Source organism: Equus caballus, chromosome 19, assembly GCF_041296265.1.
Source record: "Equus caballus isolate H_3958 breed thoroughbred chromosome 19, TB-T2T, whole genome shotgun sequence".
Lineage (NCBI taxonomy): Eukaryota > Metazoa > Chordata > Mammalia > Perissodactyla > Equidae > Equus > Equus caballus.
In genome coordinates, this window is record NC_091702.1 from 42,324,066 (window position 1) to 42,342,966 (window position 18,901).

General features: G+C 43.9%; 1 protein-coding gene across 1 annotated transcript in view; it reads right to left on the reverse strand.

The window, feature by feature from the left end:
- The window catches only part of APOD (apolipoprotein D), a 49,502-nt gene extending 30,879 nt beyond the window's left edge, over nucleotides 1-18,623 (reverse strand). The window contains exon 1 of the mRNA XM_005601895.4: nucleotides 18,322-18,623. The gene's annotated coding sequence lies outside the window, so the exon portion shown is untranslated. The remainder of the gene's footprint in view (nucleotides 1-18,321) is intronic.
- Nucleotides 18,624-18,901: the final 278 nt, after the last annotated feature.

The following is an 18,901-nucleotide window of genomic DNA, read 5'->3' on the forward strand; positions in this document are numbered from 1 at the left end:
GCGACTTTCTAAACTACCTCAGGGTGCAGCCTGGTTTTAACTGAATGGTTCTGGTCCTGGGGTATCCGTGGCCTGTCCAGGTTTCACAGCAGGTCAAGGCCCCTCTAGAATTTACTCTGCTTTGTAGCTCCCCACATAGCCTTGAGGAAGGTCGTGAATAAAATGCTTCTAACTTTTCCTCTCCCCTCTTTTATCCCTTAACCAGGATTCTTGGCTCTCAGCAGCCACGTTTCTCTGTAATTGGCTTATTACTTACGATATTTGTTCCGCAGTCACTGCAACAGTTTAATATTTTGCTCCCCCAAGCTATGTTGCAAGAGAAGGAAATATGGTTTTTCCTTTGTTCCATTTTATGCCCCTTTATGCTAAATGTATAAAACAGCTCCTCACCACATTTCCCAAACCCTGTACCAAAGAAAAGTTTTCATGTGGTTGTGTCGTCTAATGACTCCACACAGGTCCCTCTGACTTTGGGTCAGATCCATTTAATATTCATTCCACAAAGTTTTATTAAGCACCTGCATGGGCCAGGCACCATTCTAGGTGTTGGGGATGCAGCAATGAACAAAACAGACAAAAATCCCATCCCTTGTGGAGGTCTCATTCTAGTGAGACCAGATGGCCAGTGCCTCTTGCTGCCATGCCAGTTCACACATTCATTCATTCATTCGTTCATTCAAGCACTTGTTCAATAAATAGTGAGAGCCCACTGCAGTGGCTTTGTAATGTGTCAACGTGGCTAGGCTAAATCACATTTTCCAGAATTTCCTTTCCTGTATGTTTTTGGTTAGGGTGAGCTACAAGAGGGATTCTCACGTGAGACATAGAAGATGGAAGTGAAGCAGCCACCATTTTGTAGCTCATACACATTGTCGTTTATCTGCTGGCCCACCTCATTGGCATGAAGTGACCAGGCCCACAACTGCCCCACAATCCCCTTGATCCTCCCTCAAATTCTCTGACTCCTGCGCCAGCTGTGGGCATTTAACTCCATGATGACGGGCACCTTTATTTGACTTGTCAGCCCTGTTAGCCTTTGCACTCTGCTCCACTCTCCCAAAACCCAATTCTGACATATCTGGCATTGCTTACCCTCCACTGTTGCTGTGCCCTAGATTTTACTTTTAATTAGTTAAGGAAACCATGATATACCACTCATTATGAACATTCTACTTTATTTATTCATTCAACAAATATTTTAAGGAGATTCTCCTCTATGTCAGATGCTCTGCTAGTGCTGGGGGCTCAGTACGGAGCAGAACAGACGTGGTCTCTGTCCTCGTGGAGCTTACAGTTCAGTGGAGGAAGACAGATCAAAAAATCAAGTAAACAAATAAAACTGGGTAAAAAAAAATGAATGAGTCTGTGTAAATAGAGAAAAATGGTCCAGGGTGGGCAGGAAAGTACGGCTCATTCTAGATAAGATAGATGGGAAAGGCCTTTATATCTAAATGCATTTTTAAATATTAGAAAGTTGAAAGGATACGGACCCATTAAGAAAGCAGTCTTTGTTAGAAGTGTCCGTCCATTTGAAAAATACTCCCCAGAGGTTAAATTTCTTAAGAAGCAATACGAGTAGAGATAGAAAGCTAGCAGTGCGAGAGACCCGTGTTTGGGAGGAAAGAGACAATCACACAAGATTCAGTAGGAGAATGGGAGATGATGAGTCTTTTTCTTTCCTTTTGTTCCAATGTTGAAAAGGGGAATACACGCAAAGCAAGTCTTTCTAACAGAGACTATTTATTAAGAATTACTTATTGAAAGTGAGCCCAGGCTGTGCCATCAAAAACCTCTCAATTAAAATAAGAGTCAGGTGAAGGGACGGGCTACAGGGTGGACCCTGTGAGAACATTCTTGGGATGAACAACTAGGGTGTGTGTGTGTGTGTGTGTGTGTGTTTGTGTGTGCACTCTTTTTCCTACACAGAAAACCTGCTAGAGTAGCCCATTCTGGGAAGATGAGCAAGGTGATGGCTCTGAATTTTCTCTGACACTGCCCTGGACCCCAGGATGAGTCCACTCAGACTGGCTGTGACCACCAGGTGTACCTGAGTTGGAACTGTTCCCCAGTCAAGAGTCAGTTCCCTGGTCAGGGGTTCCTGGTGACCCTGGAATAATTCACCTCTGTCGCCAGAGTGTAAGGGCCATGACCTTCTTCCTCTTGTGTTTCCTCCTAGTGTCAAGCAAAGCGCTGTGCACCCAGCAGGAGAACTGGTGCGTACTGAAGCCTTTATACAAAAGCTCTCCACCTGCGCCAAGTCAGCTTTTAGAGGTTGGGTCCTGAAGTGTGGACTCAGAATACAGACACCCCGCAGGGAACTCGAGGGTCTTGTAACGTTTCTCACGATGGCTCCAGGTCTGCTTGCCGGCTTTGGATCCAGAGGAACTGTGCTCCTCATGTTTGGAGTTCTCCAGATAAAGGAAGGACTCAAGCAAACAGCTAGGGGACAAGTCAGTGTGATGAGAAACAGATTAAAGCCCCTTTCTTCTCAAATGAGGACACTGCTTTCAAAACAAGGATGAGCCCTGTGCTTTGGAAATTCCAAGTTCTCCTTCCCATTTTGCTCTCAGGGCAATTTCAGCATCCCATTGTTGTTCACCGGCTTCTCTGGGTTTGTTTTAAGCTGCTTCAGTCAGGTGCAGGCATGCTGATAGGTTATAAAGAAAACACAGGAAGAGAAAGCCAGGCTAAACTTTTCATTTTAAAGCTAGTAACTTATCTTGGAATCTGACATTCTCTTCATGGGTCAGAATATCCTGAGTTTCTGTGTTTCCGCTACTCCCCAGGAGACTAAGCACCAAGCATTTCACAGGTTTCCATTACAAAGGTTTTTACAAACACGGACCCATGCAAAAGGCTCAGCTGTCACCTTTAAAGACAACGGTGTCCCTCAGCCTTAGAGCCTGGCCCTGATTAGCAAAGACATAAATATCATGGCCTCCAGTGTGACCTTGTGGCGATTCACTCACCTTGGCTATTAATGGCCTTTATCTGACAGAAAGCAAATTACCTGTCATGGATCAGGGGCACAAAAGAAATCATAAAAATGCAAGCAAAAGGGGAAAAAAATGTATGCACATGTAAAGGTTTAACCCAAGGCCACCTAGTCTAACGCTCTCACCAGAAAAGATGTCAGAATCTTTCCTCCCATGAGGCCTTACTGTGTGGAAAACACACTAAGCATCATCAGTAGAGTGTGCCCTGCTCACAGTTCCAACAGAGAAATGGCAGCCTGAGATCCTACCTCTAGAACTACGAGTGCCAGGGACCTGCCTTCCATCTTGGACTCCGAGGCCAAGGCCTGATCAGCCTGGACTCATCATCCCACACTGTAACAGGAGCTCAAGGAGTTTAGCTCAAAACTCAATGTTGACGGCATGAGGCACTTTTAAAATCCTTTGCTATCAAAAGCCTGCCTGGGGCTTTGGAGAGGATTACAAAGGAATGCTTTCTTCCTCCAGTTTATTTCTTAAGAAATTACCTCCAGACCTGCCAAAGTCACCAAGAGCTACAGGATTTCATTGCTGCCTTCATACACGGAACATTTGGACATCTCTCATGATTTTTTCCACTCCCATTTCCTGAGGAGAAAGCAGAAAATCTAGGAAAGAGGGACTGCCTGCCTCCGGTCTCTTGGCTGCCCCGATAGAAAGACTCCAAGAGGCAGTTCCAGGAACAGGCTGGGACCATGAGCAGACCTGGCTTACTGCTTCATCTTCCTCCTTCACACTGTGGCCCCAGTGTCAGGTGAGGGCCGCACTCATTCTGTCCAGGCGCTCTGCCTTGACCCTTGTTTTCTTACCACATTTTCCTTTTTTTCTGCCTTCCTTTCATCTATCCATCCATAAATTAATTCATTTGATATCCATCCATCCATCCATCCATCCATCTTTCCATCCTTCCTTCTATTCATTCATCCAAAGCTGAAGACTTACTATGTGTCAAGCTCTGTGCTAGAAACTGACTAAAGATGAGTGAGAACAGTCTCTGTCCCCAATCTTGTGGGAGACGCAGATATGTGCGTAAATAACTCTCATATGCGCAGAGGCTGAGGTGTGCATGTGACCAGGGGACTGCTGGCGTTCAAAGTAGAAGCATCACCTCCAGCTGTCACCTCCTGTGGTGGGCTTTCTCTTAAAATGGCCTCTATGATCCCACCTCCTGGTGTCCACGCCCTTATGTGATCCCCTCCTGTTGAGTGTGGTTGGGGCCTGTGACTTGCTTCTAATAATAGAATTTGACAAAGGTGACAGGATATGGGTGATTATGCGCATGAGATTACATTATTATTTTACTTAAAATTGTAGTGCCCATCTTGCTGGAGTCTCTGTCTCCCTCACTGGCTTTGAAAAGAAAGTGGCCATGTTGGAGAACCCCACACGGCAGGAAACTGCACATGGGCTCTGGGAGCTGAGGGCAGCCTCTAGCCAACAGCCAGCAAGGAACTGAGGCCCTCACACACAGAGCCACAGGCAGTGAACTCTGCCAGCAATCCGAGGGGCTTGAAAGTGGCCCTTTCACCAGCAGAACTTCAGGTGAGATCCAGCCTCAGCTGACCCCTTGATTGTAGCCTTGTGAGACCCTAAACAGAGGACCCAACCAAGCTGTGCCTGGACTCCTTACCCAGAGACACTGTGATATAACATGTGTGTGTTGTTTTAAACCCCTAAGTTTGTGGTAACTTGTCATACAACACTAGAAAACGATTTCACCTGCTGAGGAGCGGCCATCAGAAACAGAAAGTTCTGGGAAGGAGCTCACAGATGGGAGAATGCCTCCAGCCCCCAGGTTCATTCATTCATTCATTCAGCAAATATTTCTTAAGCACTTACTATGCACAAGGCACTTGTCTAGATATATTGGTAAATAAAAGAAAATCGTTGCTCTCATGAAGCTTATATTCTAGTCAAGGGAAACAAACATTAAATTAATAAGTTGATAATATAGCATAGTATTAGATGATTCGTACTATAGAAAAAGATAGAGAAGAGGGCTGGGAATGCCAGGGAGGTGGGCTGAAATTTTCACAGGGTCATCAGGGTAGGCTTCACTGACAAGGCAGCACTTGAGCAAGAACTTGAAAGAGGTGAGGAAATATACAAGAAGCTCCAGCATCGTCCACATGTACAACTTCAAGCATGGATTCAAGGTCTAATCCTGCGCTGGGGATTATGGGGGCTCATAACTGCCCTTTCCAACCTCATTTCCCACCTCCGCCACCGCCACTGCCCGAGTCCAGCCTGCATCCTCACCTCCCAATGCTCTACCATTCCCCAAACCTGACACCAAGAATCCTCGCTCCTCATTCTGTTCATCAGACAAATTGCTTCTCCTCCCCATTCACCTCAATGGTTGCCTCCCCTGGAAATCTCCCTGGGTACCCTCCTCCGTGTCCCCTCCAGCTTTCTTTGTGATTTTATCGTGAGTTTTCCACTTTCGACGTGTCACAGCCGGTTGCCTTTGTCTCTTGGAGCGACTGTGGGCTCACTGAGTGCAGGGACCTTGACTTGTTATCACTGAATTTCCAGAATCTGGCATATCATAGGTGGTATTTGTTGAAAAAAAATTTAGTTGGATGTCAGTCCTCTGTAGTTGTTTTCTCTCTTACTTTTTCTGTCTCTGTCTTTCCATCTACCCCTTGCCCTGACTCTCTTACTATCTTTCTCTGCACATCTCCTTCTGCATCTCTAAATGTCTTTTTCTGTCTGCTTCTTCCTCTCATAGACACACAGACACATGCACATGGACAGGCACACAATCACGTGTAGAAGTTTCTTTTGAGCATCTTGTCTTCCACGGCGATAGGGAGACAAGTGGGAAGGGAGTGAGGGTGGGGTGGGGTAGAGGAGGAACCTTTACTTCAAGGGAAAACCAAAGTATCCGGCTGGCTCCTCTTAAATACTAGATTAAAATGACAACCACATTATTACCGTTGGTTATTACCCACACGTCCACCAATGGAGGAAATTCATTCCTCTTACCTTCATGCAGCCCAGGGCTCCTCAACTATTGACATTTGGGATCAGATAATTCTATTGTGGGAGAATGTCCTGTGTATTGTAGGATGATTAGCAGCTTCTCTGGCCTCTAACCACCAGTAGCAGGCCCTAATTGTGACAATCATAAACGTCTCTAGACAATGCCAAATGTCCCTTGGGGGCAAAATTCCCCCTCCCTCCTCTGAGAACCATTGATGCAGTTCATTTCTCCCAGGATCTGAAGCCACTCTGCAATTTTTCTGGCAGCCTCGCAAGCATATAATTTTTACAGGGTGCAACAGAGAATACATTGTCTGGGTTCAGGACAGAACAGCAACCTCAGCCTATTCTCACCCCTCCCTAAGTCCTGGATCTGGCCCTTTTGGATCCAACACTGACCCTGTGGGGCCTCTCGTGGCTTACAGGGCACCTTTGTGTTGCCCCTTCTGAGAAGACCCATCTCTAAGTCAGGACGCATAGCTTGGATTTCAGTCTCTATTCACCAGCTCTACTGGGCCTTTTTGTGCAATGTGCAAACTGTACAACTGCATAGTGCGGCCTTGGATGCAGCCTTCTCTTCTGCTACTACTAAAGAGTGGGGTGGCTCCCAATGAGCAGTTCTAAAACCATGACAGCCCTATGCTTCTCTAACGTACCCATAGCTGAGGTGATGAGCATCAGTGGGGTGAGGTGAGGAGAGGGGCATTTTTTGCTTCTTAAAGCATCAGACTGTCCTTGCTAAATGTAGTTCATCTAATAGCAAAATTTGGCCACCGGTGCAGAAGATCAGACTAGACTAGAAGGAACAGACCGCTCTGTTGTGAAAATCTAGGTAGAACTCAGAAAACATCCAGGATGGAAAATGCCATTGACAGATGACTAGGGAAACTGATGACCACATTTGCAAAACAGTTTCTGGGACTTTGTGTGACAAGAGTCCCAGGGACTCGAAAAGGGAAATTTGACTACATCAGACCTTAGAAGAATCTACTTTCAGAGGGTTTATGTAGCTTGATCCTGACCCTGCTCAACGTGTGCACGCAGCCTGCAGTGCCGTAAGCACTGGCATTTTAGTATGATACCTAAAACGTTGTTTAAAAATGTTAAAGTATTTAGAAGAAGTTTATATCATTTTTTATTTGGCTTGCTAGTGAGAGAATATTTGGACAGAGTATTAAGTTTTCCAAATTCTACTTTTGAGCCAACTTCTTCCACAGCATACGCCTGACCCTCCTCACAGAACTGCACGTATTTTCAAGACACAGCCTTAGATTTTAAAACCGATAATTCATGCAACCCAGAAGGGAAAGACAGTATAATGATGACTTTTAAATGTTATTAATAAACGGCAAACACCTTGAGAAAGGAATGGTTTCCCTTCTTGGGTACGGAGCCCCAAGTATGGTGATTAAAAAGTCTTGCTATAGGGGCCAGCCCTGTGGCTGAGTGGTTAAGTTCGCACGCTCTGCTGCGGCGGCCCAGGGTTTTGCTAGTTTGGATCCTGGGCGTGGACATGACACTGCTCGTCAGGCCTCGCTGAGGCGGCGTCCCATATGCCACAACTAGAAGGACCCACAGCTAAAAAAAATATATAACTATGTACCAGGGGGATTTGGGGAGAAAAAGCGGAAACAAAAAATACAAGTCTTGCTATTTAATTACTTATTGCAATTAAAAATAAAACAAACACTATGGCGGCAAAAGTCTTGCTGATGCAAGCTTCAGACTGAAATTCAGGCATCTGCATGTTCCTAATACATTCGGCACATAAGCCAAGGACTGGAGGAAAGAACTAGTTTGCCTCTGATTACATCTGATTGTCATCAGTGATGACAATAAACAAGGCACAAAGACCAAATGATACTTGTGGGAAGCTCTAAAAAGGGCCTGGGAAACGTTTTCAATTGAGGATACAAGAGAGAAAAAAACAACTCCGAGTCACATAGATAAAAGGCAAACTGACTTAAACCAGTGATCAGAGCAGTGCGAATTAAAATGACAAAGAGATAGCACTTTCCACCTATTAGACTGGCAGATGTTGGAAAGCTGGATAATGCCAAGTGTTGTGGCGCTGTGGGTTATAGGACACCTCATGAATTGCTGGTGGAAAGGGGACACTGGTGCAGCCATTCTGGAGAGAATCAGGATTTAGTCAAATCTTATATATCCTATGACCCAGCAATTCCTTTCCTGGTATGCCTCAAAGAAAACCTCATACACGTCTATAATGAGGCATGTAAGAGAATATTCATTGCAGTACTATTTGTGGAGTTGGAAGCAATCTGAGTCCGCCACTGGAGTACCTGAAAGATAAATTATGGTGTCCGCACACCTTGAAGTGCTATGCAGTGCTTAGAGGCAAGAAATCAGTTGTATGCATAATGACATGCATGGTCTTAGAAATACGGTGCTGAGTTTAAAAAGCAAAAAACCAAATAAGATATAAGTACAACATGAAATAAGATATAAATCACACTACCATTTATGTAATTTAAGACATATATATATATATTAAACAACAAAATATATTTTATAAGAACACAAACAAAAAGATCTACCTTAAATATATTAGGATGTTTACCCACGTAGGGGACAGAGAGAGGAATGAGAGATGGAAGTGGGATAAAAGGGAATATATAAATAAAATAAGAGGGGGACTTGTGTGCATCTGTGATGACAATATTTCATGAATTGGAAAAGGCAAGGAACAAGGTCTCTCCTAGAACATCCAGAAAGGAGTGCAGCCCTGCTAACACTTGGATTCTAGCACTTTAAGACATTTTGGACTACTGGCCTCTGGAACTGTAAGACAATAAATTTATGTTGTTTTAAGCCAATAAGTTTGTGGTAATTTCTTATACCAGCAATAGGAAACTCATATAATAACTATAATGAATACGTTAAAGGAACTAGCAGAAAAGGTACAACATACATAAAAAGATGGGGAATTTCAGCAAAGAGGTGGAAGCTATTCAAAATAGTCAAATGGACATAACCAGAGGCACTCATAACTAGAATATACAACTATGTACTGGGGGGCTTTGGGGAGAAGAAGGAGGAAAAAAAAAAGAAGATTGGCAACAGTTGTTAACGCAGGTGCCAATCTTTAAAAAAAAAAAAGGAAAAACTACCTCAAAAAAAAAAAAAAAAAGTCAAATGGAAATGCCAGATGTGAAAAACACTATATCAGAGATGAAGAATTACTTTGACAGTCTTATCATCAGCATGGACACAGGAGAAGGAAAAAATTGGTGAACTTAAAGATAGGTAAGAAATTGTGTAAACTGAAATACAAAGAGAAGAAAGAGTAAAAATGCAAAACATACATTCAAGAGCTCTGGAACAATGTCAGATGGTCTGACATATATGTCACTGGAGCCCCAAAAGAAGACAAAAGAGGGAATATGGGGCAGAAGAAATACTTGAAGAGACAGAGAATTTTCCACAGTTAATAAAAGACAAAAACAAACTAATAAGGACTAACCACAGAGTCAACAAGTTGAGAAAACTGGAAGAAAGATTAACACAAAAACATGCTTACCAGGCACATCATAGACAAACTGCTGAAAATTAAAGATATAGGGAAAATCTTAAAGCAAACCAGAAAAAAGAAAGACAGAGACAATAAATACAGAGGAACAAAGACAGAAGTGACAATAGGGGCAGGCCCCGTGGCCGAGTGGTTAAGTTCATGCACTCTGCTTCAGCAGCCCAGGGTTTCGCTGGTTTGGATCCTGGGCGCAGACAGGGCACTGCTCATCAAGCCATGCTGAGGCAGCACCCCATATGCCACAACTAGAAGGACCCACAACTAAAAATATACAACTATGTACCAGGGGGCTTTGGGGATAAAAAGGCAAAATAAAATCTTTAAAAAAAAAAAGTGACAATAAACTTATTTTCATTAGGAACTATGCAGCCCAGAAACAGTGAAGTGGTATCTTTATTATAATAAACAAAAAATCTGTCAACCAAAAATTACTTACCTAGTGATAATATTGATATTTTTAAAAAAATCTAATCTTAAATCTGCCAACTTACTATTTGTTTTCTTCTTATTCCATATGTTCTTTGTTGTTGTTTTTCTCCTTTTCCTGTCTTCTTTTTTTTTTTAAAGATTGGCACCTGAGCCAACATCTGTTGCCAATGTTCTTTTTTTTCCCTTCTTCTCCCCAAAGCCCCCCAGTACATAGTTGTATATTCTGGTTGTAAGTCCCTCTGGTTGTGCTATGTGGGACGTGGCCTCAGCATGGCCTGACGAGCAGTGCCATGTCTGCGCCCAGGATCCGAACTGGCGAAACCCTGGGCTGCCAAAGCAGAGTGCACAAACTTAACCATCGGCCATGGGGCCGGCCCCTCCTGTCTTCTTTTAGATGGAGTACTTTTTATGACTCCTTTTCATTGGTTTATTATACAGAAAAGTATATTAACTGTAAATAGTCTAACACTCCAATTAAAATGCAAAGGTTGTCAGATTGTATTTAAAAAGTAAGACCCAACTATTTGCTATCAAAAAAAAAAAAGAAAACCAGCTTCAAGTAGAAAGACATAGATGAGTTATACTAAAAAGATGGGAAAAGATATATCACACTAACAATAATCAGAAGACTCAACATCATTTTGACCTCAGTTCTCCCCAAATCAATCTACAGATTGATCTCAATCTCAATCAAAATCCCAACAGAGTTAGTTGTTTTTGTTGTTGAAATTGATAAGTTAATTAAAAACTGATATGGAATTGCAAAGAAGTGAGAATAATAAAACAATTTGAAAAAGAAGAACCAAGTTGGAGAAATTACACTACTTGACTTCAAGATCTACTATAAGATCACATTAATCAAGACTGTGGCAGGAGAATGAAGGATAGACATATAGATCAAAGAAAAAGTGGAGTCGTGAAATAGATCCATGCATACATGGTCCTTTGATCCCTGACTAAAGTAGTAAGGTAATTCAATGGGGGGAAGGATACTCTTTTTAACAAATGGTGCTAGTACAACTAGATATCCCTTTGGAAAAAAATGAAATTCCACCCATACCACACCACGTATATAAAAATTAATTTAAAATGAGTCGTAAACCTAAACACAAGAACTAAAACTCTAAAAATTCTAGAAGAAAACCTATGCCAAAATCTCTGTGAACTTCAGTTAGGTAAAGTCTTCTTAGGACACAAAAAGCATGAACCATGAAACAGAAATTACCAATTGAACTTTATCAAATTTAAAAATATTTGCTCTTCAAAAGGAACTGTTAAGAAAATGAGAAGGTAAACCACAGAATGGGAGGTAAATATTTGCAACATATCTGATGAAAATCTTATATTCTAAATATATAGAGGATTCTAACAATTTAGTAATAAGAAGACAACTCGATTAAAGAAATGGGCCAAAGATTTGACCAGACACTTTAACAAAGAAGATAAACGCATGGCTAATAAGCACTTGAGAAACTACACAACATCATTTGTCATTAGGAAAACACAAATTAAAACCACAATGAGATATTACTTTATACCCACTAGAATGGTTAAAATTAAAAAGACTGACCTTGACAAGCGTTAGTGAGGATGTGGAGCAACAGGGTCTCTCAGACATTGCCAGTGAGAGTGCAAAAGAGTACAGCCACTCTGGAAATAATCTGATGATTTCTTATAAAGTTAAACGCACTCACATTCCATATGACCCACCAATTCTACTCGTAGGTATTTACCCAGGAGAAATAAAAACATATATCCATCAAGACATGCTACACGAATGTTCACAGCTGCGTTATTCTTATTGACCCAAACTGGAAACAACCTTAATATCCACCAAGTGGTGAATAGATGACTATCTATGTGGTGAATATCATAGATTGTGATAAATCCATACAATGGAATATTATTCAGTAATGAAAAGGAATGAACTACAGATATGCACAAGAACAGATGAATCTCAAAAGCACTATGTTAAGTGAAGTAAGCCAAACACAAAAGACTACATATTGTATCATTCCATTTACATGACATTCTAGAAAAAGCAAAACAATACTGACAGAAAGAAAATCAGTGGTTGCCAGGTGCCAGAGGATGGGCAGGGGACCGACCACAAAGGGCACCAGGGAACGCGTTAGGGTGATAGAAATACTCTGTCTGGGTGTGGTGATAGCTTCCAGAGTTAATACCGTTGTCAAAACTCATGAATTATATCCTTAAAATATGCAAATTTTATTATATGTGAATTATATCTTAATAAAGTTGATTAAAAAATATATATGAAATAATGCTCCTTGGGGAACAAAAAAGGAAATGACGTAGCGGGAGCTGAAGTGTTGGAGGGTGAGGAGAGTGAAGCAGGGAGAAAATGAGAGAGAATCAAAGAGAGAACCAGAAAGAAAAGACAAAGACATAAGAGATGCAGACAGCAACCTACAGAGGGGCAAACCCACCAGCAACATGGAGACACAGTCAGAGAAAAACAGAGGGAAAGAAAGGAAAAAAGATTAGATACTCCCAGAAGATGGGATAAATTACAATAGAATAATATTTGTTATTGTTACATTTTGGGATGTTAACACTAGAAAACAAATGCTGCGTTATAGTTTTACGACTATAGGCTCATACCAACTTGAATTTGTAAGGCTCTCAGAGCTGGAAAGGATCTTACGGGTTATCTAGACAACCTCTGACACAGGCAGGAGTCCTCCCAGCAGCATCCCCAAGGCTTGGAAGATCAGCTCTTCTTCCTAACCCCTGCGGGGCGGGGCGGTGCTCAGACTCCCACCCGCTGGGGTCCAGCGTCCAACAGCTGTGACTGAGGGTGAGCTCCGTCTGCCTCCTCTCCCTCCCAGCTTCTATCCTACTTCCTTGTGCAGGGTCACAGGTGTATGTCGGCTTCCTGCCCCACCTGAGATATTTGATGGCTGTGGTCATATGCCCCTTGGAATCTTCTCTCTTCCAAGTTAAATGTTTCCTCTTCCTTTAACTTTCTTCACAAGAGATGGTTCCTTCCAGCATCCCCATCCCTCCCCCTTGGGCTCTGGTTTGTCAGGCCTCCTGGGGAGTGCAGTGCCACCACGTGGCAAACTTGAGAGACTAATCACTGTTTTCGTCTGGGGCACATTGCTTTTATGAATGCAGCCTAAGCTAAGCTTCATTTAAAGCTTTTTTCCTCCTCTTGTTGACAAAGTGCTTTTCAAATTGTGAAATATATCAGGTATGTAAAAAGTACTGAATAAAATAACCTCTTAAGAGCCCACTCCTCTGCTTTGGAAATAATATGATGCCACACTTGCTTCAGACTTTACAGCTATAATTGAAACCCCCTAGGCACTCCCTTCACACTCTCTTCCCTGTCTCCCCTGGAGAAACCATTATCACCAACTTGGTGTTTATTTTTCCCATGCATGTCTTTGTATATTTTAGGAAATAATAGATGGCATTTTTTTTTTTGAGGAAGATTGGCCCTGAGCTAACATCTGCTGCCAATCCTCCTCTTTTTTTGCTGAGGAAGATTGGCCCTGAGCTAACATCTGTGCCCATCCTCCTCTATTTTATATGTGGGACGCCTGCCACAGCATGGCTTGATAAGCGGTGCTAGGTCTGTGCCCGGGATCCGAACCGGCAAACCCCAGGCCACTGATGCAGAGCATGCAAACTTAACCACTACACCACCAGGCCAGCCCCTGGATAACATTGTTTTATATGTCTTAAACTTCATATAAATTGAAACATATTGCATGTTTTTCTATAACAAGTTTTTGAGATTTACCTACTTTGATTCATTTACTGCTATTTAGCAATCTATTGTGTTTTCTACAACGTGTTTATTCACACTCCTGTTGATGGGCATTTAGGCTGTTTCCAATTTTCCATTACAGACAGTGTTGCAGTGAACGTTCTTGATCATGGCTCCTTGTGCATGTGTGTAGGAGCTTCTCTAGGGTCAGTAGCTGTGGCTAGAATGGTTGGGTCATTGAATGTGTGCATCTTCTCCTTTACCAGACATGGCACATTTACTTTTTTAATCATCTGATTCACGCCAAGCTTGTGGTGAGCTAACTTTGTCATATTAACGCCTATCAAGTGAGGTCTCCCCCAATGTGTTCTGTTTCTAAAAGGCCAACATTGTACTCTTGGAATGTCTCCTACATGCAAGACCCTGTGCTGGGCACTGTGGGCATACAGAAAAATGGCAGATCCTTTTCCTTCAAGGGACTTACAAATATATGAAGGCAAGGCGAGGGCAGGACTGGGTCTGTAGATGGAGCATCCTCATTGAGGCTTGTAATTATTCATGAAAAGCCATGATGAAACGCACGTCCCCCTACTTGGGAAGGGAAGCAGAAAAGGGCAACATGATGACCATGTGCTGGACGCCTGACGGCACCTCGCCCTCCAGGATTACCTCCTTCAATTTCATAACCGTTTCCACTTGTGTACTGCTTCAGCGTTTACAAAGTGCTTGCACACACATTCCCTAACTGCTCCTTATAATATCCTCCCTGGGAGGCTGAGAGGACACCCATCGTCTTCGCACTGCAGGGACAAAGGAGCTGAGGCACGGAGGGGGACGTGACTTGTACCACATCATGAGGCCAGGAATGGCAGAGCCCAAGCCAGAACTCAGGCCTCCTGACTCCAAATCAGTGTCTTCCCCAAAATCTCACTGACTCCTCATAGCTGGAAAATCCTCTGGGGGCTCTCTTTCTGTCCTTACATCAGGCTGAAAGATAGAAATCTTATCAACAAAAATTTAAGATATTAAATCAGGGCCCTTGACCTCCATGGCTGGCAAAACGCCCTTGTCAGCTTCTAGGGTCTCCCTCCGCCCCTCCTCTCCAGGTTGGGGTACTTACAAGCCCCGCGGGAAAGAACGATTCCATCTGGGGTTGGAAGCATCTATTTTGCAGAAAACACAGTCTTTATAAAACCAGGGTTCAGACAACTGGAACTACTCACTGGTCCTCAAATGCATCTCCCCTTTACTCTACTGAACCTTTGCTCAATTTCCTCTCCTGAGTGCTCTCACCTCCATTTCTGCTTATCAAGATGCTACTCAGACTCAGAATATTGAAGAACATATTGTTCTTCATCACAGTATTGAAGAACAAAGTCAGAGGACGGACACTATCCAACTTGGAGACCTCCTATAAAGCTACAGTAGGGCCCAGCCTCGTGGCCCAGCAGTTAAGTTCAGACATTCCACTTCGGCAGCCCAGGGGGTGTCGGTTTGGATCCTGGGTGTGGACCTACGCACTGCTTGTCAAGCCATGCTGTGGCAAGCACCCCACATATAAAAAAAGTAGAGGAAGACAGGCACAGATGTTAGCTCAGGGACAGTCTTCCTCAGCAAAAAAGAGGAGGATTGACAGCAGATGTTAGCTCAGGGCTAATCTTCCTCAAAAAAAGAAAAAATCTACAGTAATCAAGACAGTGTAGTATTGGTGAAAGAATAGACACACAAATCAATGGAACAAGATGTAGAGCCCAGAAATATACCTACACCTAAGTCTTTAATCCATTTCAAATTAATTTTTGTGTATGATGTAATACAATGGTCTGATTTAATTCTTTTGCATGTGGATATCCAGTTTTCCCAACACAATTTATCGAAGAGACTATCCTTTCCCCATTGTGTATTCTTGGTGCCCTTGTCAAAGATTAGTTGACTTCAAACGCGTGGGTTTATTACTGGGCTCTCTACTCTGTTCCATTGGCCTATGTGTCTATTTTTATGTGAAAACCATATTGTGCTGATACTGTAGCTTTGTAGTATAGTTTGAAATCAGGCAGTGTGATGCCTCTAGCTTTATTCTTTCTCAAGATTGCTTTGGCAATCCAGCAATCCCACTTCTGGGTAATACACCCAAAGGAAATGAAATCAGTACGTCAAAGTGATATCTACACACCCATGTTCACTGCAGCATTACTCACAACAACCAAGATGTGGAAACAACCTCAGTGTCCGCTGATAGATGAATGGATAAAAGAAATGTGGTATGTACACAATAGAACATTATTCAGCATAAAAAAGAAGGAAATCCTGCTATTTGTGATAACATGAATGAACTTTGAGGACATTATGCTAAATGAAATAAGCCAAACACAGAAAGATGAATACTGTCTGATCTCGTTTCTATGTGGAATTGAAAAAAGTAGAGAGTAGAATGGTTGCCATGGGCTGGGGGTGGGGGAAATAAGGGGATGTTGGTCAAAGGGAACAAACTTCCAGTTATAAGTCATGGGGGTCTAATGTATAGTATGGTGATTATAGTTAATAATACTGTATTATATGCCTGAAATTTGCTAAGAGAGTAGATATTTGGTGTTCTCACCAAACACACACACACCAAAGGTAACTATGTGAGATTATGGATGTGTTAATTAACTTGATTGTGGTAATCATTTCACAATGTATACATATATTAAATCATCACATTGTATACCTTAAAAAATCATGTTGTACTACCTAAATATATACAATATTTACTTGTCAATCATACCTTAATAAAGCCACAAAAAACAAAAAATGGAAACAAGTGCCCTTCGCTGTAAAGTGGACATAGTGCCCAGCTCGGGGGATTGTTATGAGGATTAAATAAGATAACACATGGACAACATCTGTTTAGCACCTGGCACACAGCAAGCGCTTAACAAACATTCGTGATTGACACCTCTATCATCAGGGCAGGAGACTAGGTTGGGGAGGGTGTTGAATGTCTAGGGTTTTTACATTATTCTCAGTTAGAAAAGGCTGAGATCCTGATCATCCCCATTTTTGTTGTTAGGCAAGGTTCGGGGAGGTTACCCCAACAGGAGAGGGGGCTTTGTGTTCCCCCATAGCGAATGCCTCTCATCCAGAAGCACATTGTCACCAACCCCGAAGGCTCTAGCACTTCCCCTGGGATAGGGGCCTGATCAATCTGAGAACTAACAGGGAACAGAGGGAGCCCCTCTCCTCTGAAACACGGTGACTCAGACACAGTAGGACGACACTCATGTCCCTCCCACCAGCGGGAAGAGAAACACATTGTCAGTGACAACCTTCTCCTTGAAAAGGTCCATGACCAAAGATAAAGGTTTCTGAGGCTGGAAAAAATGATTCGGTTAGCGCTTACCATGACCCACCCACAGAGAGACACACGTCCTGTGTTCAACAGCATCAGCATGACTCATAGCCCCCAAGGATGCCCAGCTTGGACAGTCTGTCATGGGAGACCCCTAGGTCATTTTACACTTGGGTAACAGATTGCACTATTCCTCCCAAAGGGAAGAGGGGGCTGCACTGTGCCACACCTGTGGACCTGCCAGGCTACCTTGGGCCTTATGTGGAACCATTTCCTACCTGCTCTCTACTGAAGACGCGAGAGGCTGCACTTCTGGGGACACACGGAGCACTGGTGGTGCATTACCAGCCCTTGCTGAGCTCTGCCATTTGGTCTGGATGAAGAAAAGCTTGCGGTGCTGCGGAGGCAGGCCGTTGACCTCTTCGCCCATCCCAAAGGCCCAAGTCAGACGGCTCATGGATGTGAGACTGGCACTGCTCCGTGACTGAGGGACTGTCGACAGGGCTCAGAGGGAATGCTTGCTTCTGTTTGCCTTTTGTTTTGTTTTCGTTTTGAGGCCTTTGCCTAGCCTGAAACTTTTCAGCCCTGGCAGAGTGTTCTTTTCACCTCTGCGTCTTTTGCTGAGAAAGGCAAATAGCTCTCCGGTGAGAAGAGACAGCTGGGTGGAGTGCGGGGACACCGCCTGGGGAGTGAGCAGGTGGGGGGTTCCAGTCCCCTCTCAGCAAGGTGTTAACCTCCCTAAACCTCAGTGTTCTTATCTGCATGCGGAACCAGCTCTCCGGCTTCCAGCTGAAAATAGGTTGTGACTAGAAAACTAAAGTTGGTAGAATTGCCTTTTGGAAGCCATCCTCCCTTTTTACACAGAAAACCAAGCCTCTGTGAGAAAATCCTGGCCAAGAAGAACAGAAGGGAGAGAGAACCGGCAAGCCAGCCTGGGGAACACCCTGGGAGCCCTGGCCCAAGATGGCTCTTACCGGAGGCCTCAGCCTCACATATCTGCAGAGAATAACAAGCCAATTAAAAATGGGTGTGGGCAGCGCTTTACAGTTCACACACATATTAGCTCATGTGCTCTCCAGATTGCACAGGCTTTTCTTGCTCCCAGAAGTTTCATCTCTTGTGGAAAGTATTTCTCCCTGGATTGGGTCTTTCCCGGCCCTGCCGCCAGGAAGCTCCTCAGATCCCAAGGCACTCAACTTCCTGCAGAGCACAGCATCCTCTCCACAACAGATCAGCCGGGACAAGAGAAAGGACTATGAAGATGGGCCCCCGCCCTCATGGGCCCACATCTCACCGTCCAGCCCAGCGCCGCCTCTCCTTCGAAACCTTGGGCCTCCCTGGAACTTGGTGTACTCAGCCTCCTCGTCTGCCCCGAGCAGCGCCTTCCCACCTGGGACGAGGGCGGGCCGGGACTGCCACCTCTGATCAGGGCCAGTTGGCCGGCCTTCCACAGTGCAATTAAGCAGAAGCTGGAGCTTTCCCTTCCGCTGCACTTTGCCTGACGTTGGAGAAGAGCGACCTCTAGTGTTAGTTCTTGGAAGAGACGCAGCGGCTTCCTCCGGCCGGGTGACCGCAGGAGTCTGTCCTGTTGGGAGTGAGACTGGCGGAGCTTTACTGGGTGTGGCAGGGAGAAGTGGGGAGGCCGGACGAGGGGACTCCCGGGCTCCAGGAAGCCCGACCGTGCATACTTGGCCTCTCAGGCCTGTTTATGGACGAATACATCTGTCCTTGATCCTCCTCTCTTGTAACACCCAAGACTCAGCCCACCCCTCACCCCTGACTCACCTGGACGCAGCAAGCTCACCTGTCTCTGGGACTGGAAAAGGGGGAGGTGAGAAAGGTCTCAAGCAGTGTGTCTGGGTATGAACGAGGGC